The sequence below is a fragment of the Rhincodon typus genome, chromosome 4 (genome assembly GCF_021869965.1).
Source record: "Rhincodon typus isolate 14 chromosome 4, sRhiTyp1.1, whole genome shotgun sequence".
In the NCBI taxonomy this organism is placed as follows: Eukaryota; Metazoa; Chordata; class Chondrichthyes; order Orectolobiformes; family Rhincodontidae; genus Rhincodon; species Rhincodon typus.
The window spans coordinates 33,936,410-33,951,718 of NC_063335.1; positions in this window are offsets into that span (position 1 = coordinate 33,936,410).

Genomic DNA, 15,309 nt, shown 5'->3' on the forward strand with positions numbered 1-15,309 from the left:
GCATTCCATGTCCATGGACCCTATCAACTGACATGTACCAGCCTCTTCACATCATCATGGCACATCTCCGATCCACTTACTGTACATTTCTGCACTGCCATGCTGCATGTTGGGGCTCACCAGCAACTTGAAAGGCTGCTGCAGGAACACTTTGTGCACAGCAACAGGCACCCAGCTCATGGATTGGCCAGACTGCATCTCTGGGCTGCTCACTCTCCTGACTGTCCAGGGAATAAAGCTCTAGCCTATTCAGTTTTTTTCTATAGCTCAAACCCTCCAGTGCCTACCTGGCACAGAATGTCAAAAGCAGCCTCTGAGATCAGTCCAGGGGCTTGGTAAAGTCAGGTATTCAGTCAGGCTGCTCACAGTCCAGGGATCTGTACCTTTGCACTCCTTAAGTGTATCAACGTAAGCCTTGCATGACCAGCGGAACCTGTCTGGGGAATCAGGACCTGACAGTTTCCATCCAAGGATGTTAAAGAAAATCAGGGAGGACAGTAGAGATACACTAACTATAATCTTCCACAGTTCCTTACGTTCAGAAGTCAGCCCTCTGGATTGGAAGACTGCACATGTCATTCTGCTTTTTAACAAGGACGAAAGGAGAAAAAAACGAGAATTACAAACCAAATAATCTTATATCTGTGATGGGGAAATTGTTGGAGCCTTCAAGATAATCAACAAGAAAAGACAGGGTAGATAAAGATAAACTATATCCACTGGTTGGAGATTCTAGAACTAGGGGGCATTGTCTAAAAATTAGGGTCAGATCCATTCTTGAGAGATGTTAGGAAACATTTCTACACACAGAGGGTGGGAGAGGTTTAGAACTCTCCTCCACAAACAGTAGTGGATGCTGGATCAGCTGTTAATTTTAAATCTGAGGTAGATACATTTTTGTTAAGCAAAGGTATTAAAGGATATGGGCCTAAGGCATGTTTATGGAGCTAGGCCACAGATCAGCCTTGATCTCACTGAATGGCAGAACAGGGGCTGAATGGCATATTTCTATGTTCCCATGTGGGAAAGGGGTCATGTAGAGGATGGGAGGGTCTTCAACAGTGAGCAGCAACCTGGCTTCTGGGAGGTGGGCACAGAGGCAATGTATAACCCCACCTAGCATATGCCTGGGGCTGGAGAGGAAAAGTGCACAGACACAGACTGGAATAGATAACTGTCCAAGGAGCAGCCACCGTTGCTATCCATCATTCTTAGGTGTGGCGATAATCAACAATCTGTCCTGGACTTTCCATGTAGATGCAAAGGTCAAGAATGCCTCTTCTTCCTCAGGCGGCTCAGGAAATTTGGCATGTCTATAAGGTCCCTCACCAACTTCTATTGATGCTCCATTGAAAGCATACTGGCCGGGTGCATAATGGCCTAGTACGGCAACTGCTCTGCCCAGGACAGTAAGAAATTACAGAAAGTTTTGTGCACAGCTCAGACCATCACGAAAGCCAACCTCCATCCTTAGACTCCATTTACACATCTTGTTGCCAACTTCATCAAAGACCCATCCCACCCAGTAATGCTCTCCTACAACCTCTTCTGTCAGGCAGAAGATATAGAAGCTTGAACACACGCACCAGCAGGTTCAAGAACAGCTTCTTCCCTGCCGTTATTAGACTGATGAATGGATTATCTAACTTCAAATAATGTTGATCTTGTTAATGTTGATCTTGCCTTGCATTTGTCCTATGTGGTGTAACCTGTATGCCTTACTCTGTCCAAGTTTTTTAACCCTATGATCTGTATGCCCTTGCTTACTATGATCTGCCTGTACTGCTTGGAGACAAAACTTTTCACTGTTCTTAGGTACACGTGACAATAAAGCAAATCAAATCAAATCAAATCCTGTAAATCATATGGAAACGAAAATAGCTGTGACAACATCTGGAGTGTGAGGTAAGTGCATCATTCTGTGAAGGAGGCAATTTCCAGTGATGTGAAGCCCTACAACAGGTGACACCATCACACAGACAACCCAAACACTGGAGGAAACACACGTTTAGGCATAGAATCCTTGGTGAACCTTTTGCATTGGTCCACTATGTCGAGCAGATCTCCCTGCTCTAATCGTTGTTGACCATATTTTGCATTGGTCTGCTATGTAGAGTGCATCACCTTGCTGTATTTATTGTAGACCATTTTTGGCAGAGAGAAAACTGAATGCCTCTAAGGCCTATGATGCAATAACAATGTCTGTGCAGTTGGAGAAATTGGGCCTGGTTGCCAAGGGTCGTAGTTGCCTGTGAGTCACCCATTATCTGCAAAGGGTATATAAGCTGCTCACTTCACACCTTGATCCATGGAACATCATATAGGGATAAGATGGGTGGCTTCCTTGTCTGATAACTGTAGTTATTACTATCCAGAGAATTGAACAAATAGACTACATTAAACAGTGCACATATATTTACAAACATGAGCAATGGAATATCACTCATGCCACCAAGGGTCCTGAAATGCTTTTCTTCTTCCTTTTTCTCTCTCACTACATCTCTGTGCAGTGCCAGCCTGTGCAGCTGAGGTGAAGGGAGCCTACTGTACACTGGAACCCAGAGTGGGTTTTTGTCACAAGATCACAGGCATCTTGAATGTGTCCTGGCCAGATGTAGGTATGCCCTCGTCAGCCTGGACTCCCATGGGGCTGATGGTGGGAGGCCTGGCCATCTCTCAAGTGTGCTGAGAGGAGACTTCTGCAGGGCCTATTTGTGTTAACCTCTCCAGGTGAGTGCCTACTGGCTCTGCCTTGTCTCTTTGTGAGGATGCCCCAGCAAGGCTTATGTTGCTTTTCACATAGATGGAGAGGTAGGCAGCTTGTGATGGTGGGGAGCACTAAACAGTCAAGAGATGGATATGTCAATGTGTGGCACTTTGCTGCATCGACCTCACCTGCAGCATGTGCCAGCCTTGTCTGACTCCAGTCCAGGCCATTAGCCATTGTCAGTCAAACCTTTAGTCCTACCAGGGTGTACAGATTCATGTTCTTGCAGATGTAGAAAGTCAGTCCTGCAACTCCAGTGAACAGTTCCATAATTACAGTGGATGTACTGTGGAGACATCAGACTGGGGAATGGGCCGGGACTGTTCTGTCTTAGGGATGCGCCATGGCCAGTCATGAGGGTTTGGGTGAGAATGGTCAGGGGATTTATCCGCGCTGTCCTGAGGAAAGCAAGCCACTCAATTTGGGAGATGGACTTCAATGTATTGTGTCAGTGAGGGAATGGCAACAGTGATGGGACAGCAATTAGAGACAATAGCACAAGACCTCACAATGAATAGGAGAGCTCTGGACGTTCTCAGGCAGTTGGGGGTGTTCACAAACAGATTATGATAACTGGTCTCTACACGGGGGAGAGTGCGGGACGAACAATTGGATGAGAATTTCCAAAGTCATGGGCTGTATGGCATCTCTTCCTTCTGGGTTCTTGTTGGAACCACCCATTTTCACTGAGAGGAAGGAGGAACGTGGAGTGATTCCCCTCCCACCATACCATTGATGCTGAGCACCTATTGCTAAATTGATAGAGTATAAGTTCGTACACATATCCAGAAGATAAAGAACATTCTTCTGCAGATGGCTATTATGAATGGTCACCAACCTGTTCATGGAGACAACCAAATGCATGTCAGAGCCAAGATTGTGCTGATAATGTTGATGGATTCCTGCATTCTTTGATCAACTTACCCAGTATCTTTGACAAAATTACCTGATGTTCTTATGCCTGTTTGTGTAATTTGACAAAGTTGCTAGTGGCGAAGAACAGGGGCTTCTCTTTTTTTAAATTCATTCATGGGATGTGAATGTTGCTGGCCAGGGCAGTATTTATTGCCCATCCCTAATTGTGTGGAAGGCAGTTGAGAGTCAACCATACTGCTGCAGGTCTGGAGTTACATATGGGCCATGCCAGATAAGGACAGCAGATTTTCTTCCCCAAAGGATATTAGTAAAACAAATGGATTTTTCCAATGTTTTCATGGTCATCATTAGATTCTTAATCCCAGAATCTTATTGAATTCAAATTCCACCATCTGCCATGGTGGTATTTGAACCTGGGTCCCTGGATTCATAGTCTAGTGATAATACCATTAGGTCATTGCGTCCCTCTTCTGCCTGGGACTCAGAAAATGGCTGGTCTCAGGTAGGTTCTTTATGTGTCTGAGATCCATGGCATTTCTTCCTTAATCAACTGCATGTCAGTGATTATCAGATAGTGCCTCTGAATCTAGTCTAGATAGAGAACTTCCTGAAGTGAAAATGTCTGAGCTGATGAAGGGTGCAGGTGAAAGCCTTTTCGCAGCATCCCCTGAGAGTCAGTGACTTCCTTCCCTGATGTGGATGTGGAACTGAGTGTTTCTGCTGCTGACCTCTTTGCAGAGGTTCACTTGACAGAGGTTCATCAGTTCCAACACAAATGAAGAGAGAATTAGTTGTCTGAAAAGGATAAAAATTTGTGTAGATTATGAACGAGTTCACACTGGTGGTAATAGGAAAGCAGTGCAGCACAATGGAGCTTACTGTGTTAGTTGGACATCAAGATCTCCATACTCACTTGAGTGTTCATGCTTTGGCCAAATCTAGAATTTTCTCCTCACAGGGATGGAACAGTTGGCACCTGCCACCCATCCCCTGCTAATCTGAGACCACTGGGCCCAAGTGAGGACCAATTTTTGCTACAATGGACAAAGGGAGGGATTGAGGATGATAGAAGTTAGAAGTGACACAGGATCAGAAGAAATGGTAATGTTTCCCCATTGAGTGACTAGGAAACATGGAGGGCAGGTAGGGTTCGTTTTTTGGAAGGTTGAGGTGGGCAAGGGGTGTTGAGCATAATGCATGCAATACATGAACCTTGGTGAGATGTCAATGCTGTGGCAGAGTTAAAGGGAGAAGTGAGTCAGCAGAGAAAAACATGATGGTACATACAATTACAGAACAGAGATTATTGATCTTCTTCCTCAACTTTTGGGTGCCATGTGTCACCCAGGAAGCAGCATTCACACAGTGCAGGTCGGCTCTGTCTGGTGGCATGGTTTCTTGTGGTGATTGGCCTCTTCTTCTCTACAATCCTGTCCATCAAGACTTCAAGATCATTGTCCGCAAAGTGGAGAGTGAGCTTTCCTTTTCTCTGGGTCGTGTCCTGAATGTTAAGGCTCGAACACTGCAGTGTGAGGGTCATTCCTGGCTTGCAGCATATGAAATGTTTGTGCACCAGAAGCGAATTTGCCAAAAGGACCTCCCTGAGGCAAGCACATTCACCTGTTCAGCTGAGTGATTTCCTGAGAAGTGAACCCAAAAGCCTAATTGCATAATTAATGAGGTGAAGAGTAGAAGGTTGTATGACATGCATCTCACTCAATGAAACACTTTAAAGGGTGGTATATATTTGGAACTCTCTTCCATCAACAGTAGTGGATGCTGGATCAGTTGTTAATTTTAAACCTGAGATAAAGTTTTGTTCAACAAACGTATTAAATGGTATGGGCAAAAGGAAGGTGTATGGAGTTGTGCCACAGATCAGCAATGACCTCATTGAATGGCAGTACAGGCTCAAAGGCTGAATGGCCCTATGTTCCTGGCTGAAAATGAGAAAATTCTGCCCTATGTTTGTGGTGTGTTTTCTGATTTTATTTCAAATTTGAAGCATCTGCACTGAAATATTTCACAGAAGCCAGTATCCTGTCACCAAGTCACCGTTTATTTACAAGTGGAGAATCCTTGACACTGATCCAACTTCCTTGGAGCCAGCTCTCAGAGTGAGCAGAACCGCTGACACTCTAGTTTATATCTGTCAGCCAGGAATCCCTGACTGGACCAGGTTACTTGTGATCAGGAAACTCGTATTCTATGAGTCCCATCAGGCTGACCTCGTTACAATCACTACATGCAGTATTTTCCTTTTGTAAATTAGGGGTGTTGGGTGACCAGTTCTTGCAGCATGTTTGGAGATGAGTGCAGAGTTTTGATGAGCTGAAACTCATGGAGGGTGATGGGAGGTGGAGGCCAGACAGGAGAATATTTTTCAGTTTGTTTTCAGTATGTGGGCTTCACTGGCAAGGCCAGCACTTATTGGCCATCCGTGGTTGTCTTTGAGAGGGTGGTAAAGTGCTGCTTTCTTGAACCACAGGAGTCCCTGCAGTGTAAGTATACCAACAGCAATACAAAGAATTGAATTACTCAATTTTGACCCCGCATCAGCGAAGGAATAGTAACGTGGTTCTGATTAAGGATGAAGGGGAACTGCATTCGGGTGGCATTCATTTGCATCTGCTTGTCTTTGTCCTTCTAGGCAGATTTAGAGGGTGCTGTCAAAGGAGCCTTGGTGACTTCGTATGCTGCATCTTATATTAGAGAGTCATAGAGTCCTACAACATGAATACAGGCCCTTTAACCCAAGCAGGCCCATGCTGACCAAAATGTCCATCAACGCTTACCCTATTTCCCTGCACTTGGCCCAGATCCTTCTAAATCTTTCCTGTCCATGTATTCGTCCAAATGCCTTTTAAATGTTGTTAATGTACCCGCCTCAACCACTTCCACTGGCAGGTCATTCCATATGCTTACCACCCTTGGTATAAAAAAGTTGCCCCTCAGGTTCCTATGCATTCTTTCTCCTCTTATCATAAACTGATGCCCTCTAGTCCTTGATTCTCCAAACCTGGGAAAATGACTGAGTGCATTCACCCTATCCACGCCTCTCATGATCTTATAACTTCCATAAGACTCCCCCTCAGTATCCTATGCTTTGAAGAAAAAAGTCCTAGCTTGTCCAACCTCCCTATAACTCAGTCCCTTGAATCCTGGCAACATCCTTGTAAATTTCTTCTAAGCTCCCTATTGTATTGCATTGTCACATCCTACTGCTATTGTGATTTGGTCGTGGACAGAGTGAATGTTGACAATGATAGATGAGATGCCAATCAAGCAGGCTGCTTTGCCTTGGATGGTATCAAACTTCTTAAGTGTTGGTGAAGCTGCAATGCATCCAGACAAATAGAGAATATTCCATCGTGCTCCTGACTTGTGCTTTGTGAGTGGGAGACAGACTTTTGAATTCAGGACATGAGTTACTTGCTGCATGATTTCTAGTCTCTGATCTGCTTTTGTAGCGACAGTATTTATATGGCATGCCCAATTAAGCTTCTGATCAGTGGTAGCCTCCAGATGTTGATAGTGTGGAATTCAGTGATGGTAATACCATCGAATGTGAGTGAGATAATTAGATTCAAGCTCTTCACTTATCAGTTCAAACCTGAATGTTGTTCAGGTGTTGCTGCACATAGAGATGGGCTTTTCCACTAAGTGAGTTGCAAATGGTGTTGAGTTGAGGGTTTACAGTTAATCGACATCCAGTCCTTGCTCCTTCTGGACTTGAATGAACTTTCACCTTGAGTTTTAGGATCAGAGTAAGAAACCCTGGTCATTTTTTAATCTCTTCTCTATTACAGTTTCTCAGAATCAAACTGAGAAAGCCCAAGCTATGGTCAGCCAACATGGCACACTCAAGATTGAACCTGGAACTTTCAGATCCAAATGATTCTGATACTCACTGGATAATTTTGCTCTGTACAATTTTGAATACATTATTTCAAAAACCACTTAACTTAGATGTTAGAGCTCAGTTATCACTTTTCAGTCTTATGGAGCCAGCTTTCTTGATTATTTAATTACTTCTTCAACAAGTTCAACATTGAAAAATTAGATTTTCTGGATCTAAGTATTTTAATAGAAATCAATTAAAAATATAAATAAGCAACTTTGATGCATTGGAAAAAAATCTCTAAAGTCCAGTAATCATCCTTATATCGCAACTTGCTTTAATTATACAAATTTTCAGCTTTTCATGATTTTTCTATGTCATTATAATTTCATCTTAAAATTAGCTTTATTGTCACGTACTCAAATGAGTACAATGAAAAGTCTTTAAGTAGCCACTTACAGTGTCACCTCACGTACAAGGTACTGAGGTACTGATTTTTCAGTACAGGTTCTTAGGAGGAAAAATTAGAAAAATAAAGAAATAAAAAGTCCAGCATTACAGATAGAAGCATAGAGTTGTACAGCATGGAAACAGACAATTCTGTCCAACTCGTCCATGCTGACCAGATATTCTAAATTAATCTAGTCCCATTTGCCAGCGTTTGGCACATATCCCTCTAAACCCTTCCTATTCATATACCCATCCAGATATCTTTTAAATGTTGTAATTGTACCAGCCTCCACCACCTCCTCTGGCAGCTCATTCCACACACACACTAGTCCCATGCTGGCATCCAGCCTCCAGTCCCCGCCAGGCCTTGACTCCAAACTGTGCTAGGCTTCACCTTGAGGCTGTCGAACCTGGGAGACTGCTCTGGAATCACCTGAAGGCTGGAGGTCCATGCTGAGGCCACATTGGGCAGCTGAGAGACCGCTACATGTCGCCAAGACACCTCCATGCCAGCCAAGAGACCGTCACACTCAGCTGGGAGATTGCCAAATTGGACGGAGGGGTTAGGGGGAGGGGGACCAACACGCTTTGCCGAGAGGGCGCCTCGCTGTGTCTGCACTGAGGCTGGGAGTTCAGGACGTCACTGAAAGGAACATAGAGAGAAAAATACATGAAAGAGAAAAGAAATGGATTGAGCTGATGAGCTACTACTCTGCTGTCATCTTTGGATATACTGATCATGGAATTGAACACTAGGAATTAGCTACACAAATCCAAGTTCTGCCATTGAGCTGCCAAAGGATACATGGAGGAAATAAGCAATAAATTATACTGAACTATTTTTAGATCTTAAGATGTACATAATTTAATGATTACTGTTTTGAATTACAATTACCTTATTGAACATAACATATAATAATTGATACATTTCAAAGTTCTGTGCACTTGCTGTGCAGTAAAAATCATGAACATTCATGCATACAGATGTTTCAAACTGTTACAGAGCTTAAATTGCAAAATTTTCAAGCATTCGCATTTGAATCTGTATTTCCGTCTTACCTTTCTCACAACAGTTGTGCATCACAATAACATCAGCCACAAATAATAGGTAATCTGTGTGATAAAGTTTCTGATGACCACTCACTAGCTTGTTGACAGTTCTAGCAGTGTATACTGATTATTGTTGTTCTTGTTCCCAGATGGAGAACCTAGGCATACTGTGACATTTCAGCAGCAAGAAACAGTTAGTAAAACACATTCCAAAAAGAATATAGCATTCTCTATTTACCTTAAAATCCAGTCTACAAATTTAGTACTTGTTGTTTAGAAGTTATTATCTCAAGTGGGACCCAAAGTCATCGTAGTGCACAAGTGACTAGCTAATTTTTAACATGTCAGTAAATATATTTGAAGGTTAAGGCCTAGCAGATCTTACACTAACTCTAAATCTTTTAGTCTTTTGTTAGTTAGAAATGTTAGTACTGGAGAATAAAACAATTGCTACATTTGTGACAAGTGCCATCATCACCAAATTGGCTATGAGGTGCAAAGTTCACTCTACTTTCTACCCTACCTATATGTTTCATTGCCTACCTCAGTAGAGTGCATCTTTTATATAATTTTTCCATGTAATCATATTTCTTTAACTTTGTAAAATGGTTGTCAGCAAAACGAGACCCTTAAATACATTACTGTTAGGGCTTTCCATTGAGGTTCTTGACAGCTCAATGATTGACTAACTGTATTACATTCTTGAGGAGATGCCAAAAGGCTAGACAATCCCACTGTAGTGGATCTAACTTATCTGGATTTTCAAAAGCCCTTCAATAAGTGCCCCAGAATAGACTAATGAAAAACGTCAGAAATGTGGAGGCAAGTAGACTTAGCAGAATGGGTTGCTAGCTGGCTATAAGACTGAAAGTGGAGAATAGAAGTAAAGGGTAGTTATTCAGAGTGGCAGAGGTGTGAAATGGAGTTCACAAAAATCGTGCTGGGACAACTGCTGTTCACAATTTAGATTAATAATTTGGACTTTGGAATCCAAAATATAATTCATAAATTTGCAAATGATACCAAATTTGGGCATGGTCAATTCTGAGCAAAGCTGCAACAAATTAAAGGAGTATATTAAGAAACATGAAGAATGGATATATATTTGGCAAGTAAAATTCAGCAGAGATAAATGTGTTGTAGCACATTTTGGTAGGACAAGTAGAGAAATCGCTAATTTCTTGGAAATGGAAAATCTTGATGGAGAACAGGAAAAATGAAACTTTGCAGTACAAATATACAAAACACTAAAAGTTCAGTCATAAGTTAGCATAAAGAAAACCAAGCAATAGGCTTTATTACTAGACAGATAGAATTGAATAGTAAGGAAGCTCTGCTAAATCTCTATGAAACCTTAATTAGAGCATACTTAGGAATAAGCATACATCTGTTCACCAAATTATAAAAAGGATGCAGAGGCAATGGAGTGGGTGAAGAGAAAATTTACAAGGATGAAATAGAAATTTATGGGTTACATGTCAGGAAAGGACTCTTAGGGTGGGTCTTGCTTCCTCTGAAGGCCAACGAGAGATTTTATCTGGGTCTTTAAAATTATGAGATGTTTTGACAAGAGTAGATAGATGTTTCCTGTTGTGGGGAAGAGCATAGCTAGATGTCATCAATGTAAGATAATTACCAAGAAACCCAATTGTGAATTCAGAAGAAACTTCCTTACCCAAAGAGTGGTGAGAAAGTGGAATTTGCTATCATGGGCAGAGGTTGAAGTAAAAAGATGCAGATATATTAACAGAAAGCTAAACATGAAAGGAATAAAGGCTATATGAATAGATTTAGATGTGGCAGGATGAGTCGGAGCTCAAGTGAAGCATTACGCTGGTATGTGCTAGTTGAGTCAAATACCCAGTTTCTGTGCCATGTGTCCAATGTAGTCACAGAAAAATTACATTTCATGGTGGTCACACAAATTGAAGCTCCTATCAAATGGCTGTAAATGTTTAAAAAAGTATGATGATGGACCTAATTGCTACTTAAAAAAAAAAATTAATGGCTTATTACAATAAAAATGTTCAATTCACAGTGGCTTGGAATGGGAACTAAAAATATAAGTATATATGCCAGTATCTGACCAAAATGTGTCTTTCAGAATCATAGAAAGACAGCTCAACAATCCTGGTTACAGAATTGACACAGTTAGGAGCTGGAGGAACACAGCAGGCTAGGCAGCATCAGAGGAGCAGGAAAGTTGATGTTTTGTGTCAGGAACCTTCTTCAAACCCAACCCAAAATGTCAACTTTCCTGCTTCTATGATGCTGTCTGGCCTACTGTGTTTCTCCAGCTCCACATTATGTTGTCTTTGACTCCAGCACCTGCAGTTCTTGCTATCTCTGGTTACAGAGTTTTCAGTTTTTGTTGGGACAAGGTGTGGAATAAAAAGGTTGGGTGAGTATATGGTTAAACAAATAATCAGGGAGGTGATGGCATAGTGGTAATGTCACTGGACTAATAATCCAAAACCTTAGGCTGATGTTTGAGGGACATGTGTTTGAATCCCACCATGTCAGATGGTGAATTTGAATTAAATAGAAATCTGGAATTAAAAACCCTTATGGCCACCACATATCTACATTGATTGTTGTAAAAACTCATTCAGATCACTAATATCCTTTAGGGAAAGGAATCTGCCATCCTTACCTAGTCTGGTCTGCATGTGACTCCAAACCAACAACCATTTGTTGACTCTTAACTGCCCTCTGGACAATTAGGAGTGGGCAATGAATACTGGCTTAACCAGCAACATGCAACTCCCATGAACAAATAAAAAGATATTCACAAATGGAATGAAAGATGATATGCCAGTGGGCTAATCAAATAAGACCACATGGTTTGAATTAAAGTATAAAACAGGATAGTCCCATTGCTGAGACTATAATTTAGAAGCCCAAACAGTTATAGGGAGAAAGAGGAGCAAAGGAAAATTCCTGAGAAATACAGAAACAAGGCTTATAATAATAGGGGAGTCCAATTATCCAAAAATTAACAGGGATGAATAACAGTGTAAAAGAAAGATGGTACAGAATTCTTTAAATGGAAGCAGGATGACTTTTTATTTAGCCAATTAATTAAAATGCCCAACAAGAGACAGGACATTTCTGGGCCTAGCTTTAGTGAATGGAGTTGGACAGGTAATAGTGGTATGACTGGGAAAGCATTTTGGTGATCATGATCAAAATATAATTAGATTTAAAGTAGCCACACAAAAAGAACAGTACATACCAGAAGTAACAGTTCTTAATTACAGAAGTTAAGGGGAGTCAGTGGTGTTATGGTAATGTCACTGGATTAGTAATCTAGATGCCCTGGTTACTTTTGCAGATGACACAGATAGGTGGAGGGAAGGTAGTGATGAGGAAGTGGGAAGGCTGCCGAAGGATTTGGACAGGCTAGACTGGCCAAATAAGTGGCAGATGGAATACAATGTGAGAAAGTGTGAGGTTATGCACTTTGATAGGAAGAATGGAAGCATAGACTGTTCTGTAAATGAGGACAATGTTTGGAAATCTGAAGCACAAAGGAACTTAGGAGTCTAGGTCAGGATTTTCTTAGGGTTGACATGCAGGTTCAGTTGGCAGTTAGGAAGGCAAATGCAACGTTTGCATTCATTTTGAGTAGTCTAGAATACAAGAGTGGGGATGTGCTGCTGAGGCTGTAAAAGGCTCTGGTCAGACCACATTTGAAATATTGTGAGCAGTTTTGGGCCCAACATCTAAGGAAGGATATGGTGACCTTGTAAGGGGTCCAGAGGAGGTTCACAAGAATGATTCTGGGAATGAATGGCTATCACATGAGGAGCAGTTGAGGATTTTGGTCTGTACATGATGAAATTTAGGATTGGGGGGAGGGTGGGGGTGGTGCAGAGATCTGATTGAAACTTACAGGATACTGACAGGCCTAGATAGAGTGGACATGGAGAAGATGTTTCCACTAGTAGGAGAGAATAGGACCCGAGGGCACAGCCTCAGAGTGAGGGATGACCCTTTAGAACTGAGATGAGGAGGAATTTCTTCAGCCAGAGGGTGGTGAATCTGTGGAACACATTGCCACAGAAGACTGTCGAGACCAAGTCATTGAATGTCTTTAATACAGAGATAAATATGTTCTTGATTAGTAAGAGGCTCAAAGGTTACAGCAGAAGGCAGGAGAATGGGGTTGAGAAACAGCAGAATGGCAGAACAGACTCAATGGGCCGAATAGCCTAATTCTACACCTACATCTTATCGTCTTATGGTCTAACTCTCTACGGACATTGGTTCCAATTCCACCATGGCAACAAGTGAAATTTAAAATCAATTAATAAATCTTGAATATAAAGTTAGCCTCAGTAATGGTGTCATAAAACTATCATAAATTGTCATACAGACCTATTTAGTTCACTCATGCTCTTTAGGGAAGGAAATCTGCCATCCTTAGCTGATCTGGTGTACATGTGACTCCAGACTCACAATAATGTGGTTAACACTAAACTGCAAGCTATTCAATTCAAGGGCAAATCAGGATGAGAAACAAATACTGGCCTTGCTGGTGAATCCTGTAAAATTCCATTAAATAATAGTGATAATGGGAAATGTCAATTTTACTAAGCCACTATATGATTTAATAAAAATGAACAGGAAACTGCTACTTGAAGGTAAAGAAATAGAAAAGCAGTGGCAGGCCTTCAAGGAGGAGATATAAAGAGTTCATAACAAATATATTCCCACAAAGAATAAAGATGGGACTTCCAAATCTAGACCTGATTGAATGTCAAACAGCATTCAGGGTAGGATAAGGCAAACAGGAATATTTGTCACATTCCTGAGCTCATTACTGCAGAATGGCTAAAGGAGTACAGAAAGTGCAGAGGAAGTTAGAAAAACAAAGCAAGGGCATGGGGAAAAAAAACCAACAAAATTAAGGAAAACCAATAACGTTTTATAACTATATGAAGAGAATACGAGGGCCTACTTGAGACTACAAAGACATCAATTATGTGGATTGTAGGCATGTGACAAAGAAATAATTTCCTCTTCACAAAAGAGGGGATGGTGCAGACATTGCAGAAAGCGGGAAGCTTAAAGAAAAATTGTAACTGATCAAAAACTGATCAACTTGGTTAAAATGTTCTGAGCACAAAAGTGGATCAATGAAGGTAGTTAATTTGATGTCATTTATATGAATTTTAGAGTTACTTTTGACAAGGTCGCACATAATCAGAAAATTAGATGACCATGGGATTCAAGGCAAATTGGATCCAAAATTGGCTCAGTGGCAAGAAGAATGAGATAATGGTCAATGGGTATTTGTTACTGAAAGGCTGTTACCAGAAGGGTTCAGTAGGGGTCAGTACTAGGTCCCCTGCATTTCATGGTATATATGATAGTTTAGACTTAAATTTAGGGTAATGATTAAGAAGCTTGAGGTGATACAAAATTTGATTATATGCTCATAGTGGGGAAGAAGAAATAAATACAGGAAGATTTGAATGGGCTGTTAAGCAGGACAGAAAATTAGCAAATGGAATTCAATCTGGAGAAATGTAAGGCATTGTATTTGTGGAGGGAGAGCAAATAAAGCAAAGAAATACATAGCAAAGACAGGATTGTAACAGGATACTGAGAAATTAGCAAAACAAACAGATCTTGGAGCGCATGTCCACATTTTCTTAAAGATAGCTGAATAGGTAGGTAAGCTGGTTATGAAAGCATAGATTATATATGTTTGTACATGGAAGATCTCCCTTTATTAGCTAAGGCACAAAATATGAAAGCAAGGAGGTTATGCTAGAACAGTATGAAGTTGTAGTTGAGCCACAGTTAGAATATTGCACACAACTGTTGTCGCCAGAGAGGGTACACAGGGCATTCACAATGATGTTTGTTAGGAATGATGAATTTTAACCACTAGGAAACATTGGATAGGCTGGAGTCATGTTCTTTGGAAGAAAAAAGGGTGAGGGAAGATGACATTGAGGTATATAAAATTATCAAGGCCCCAGATTGAGTGGATCTGAATAATTTATATCTCTTTTAGCAGAGTCATCAATAACTAAGCTGCCTATATTTAAAGTCATTGGAAGTAGGATTCACATGGAGCTGAGGAAAAATATTTTCATCCAGAGGATGGTGGGAGCTTGGAAGTCATTGCCTGAAAGTGTGCTAGATGCAGAATTCCACATTGTGTTTAAAAAATATTTGGTTATGATGTGCCATACTTGGCAGGGCTACAAACCAACAGTTAAAGACTGGGAACAAAAACAAAGTTGCTGGAAAAGCTCAGCAGGTCTGGCAGCATCTGTGAAGAAAAAAAGAGTTAACATTTCGGGTCCAG